Genomic DNA, 304 nt, shown 5'->3' with positions numbered 1-304 from the left:
AGCCGCGCGGCCTCTGGAAAGAGATCTGCTAAGTACCAGGACTTCAGAAGAGCTGTGTGACTTTGGTCAAGTCCCTTCCTCCTTCAGGAACGTTGCAGTGGGCCTAAGTGCCTCCTCCCGGAACTGGTACGGGGACGGTCGTGCGATTTTGACAACATTCGCCTTTTAATGTTTATTGATCTTTTATGACACGCGCGTCGGTTCCCATCCGCAAGGAAGTCAACGGTAGCGGCGCGGGAGCCTGCAGAACTCGCGCTCTGGCTCTCGCGGGATCTCCGCCCAGGACCTCGCAGCATCACCCCCT

Source organism: Mandrillus leucophaeus, unplaced genomic scaffold (assembly GCF_000951045.1).
Source record: "Mandrillus leucophaeus isolate KB7577 unplaced genomic scaffold, Mleu.le_1.0 Scaffold534, whole genome shotgun sequence".
NCBI lineage: Eukaryota > Metazoa > Chordata > Mammalia > Primates > Cercopithecidae > Mandrillus > Mandrillus leucophaeus.
Note: the sequence above shows the minus strand (reverse complement) of the source record.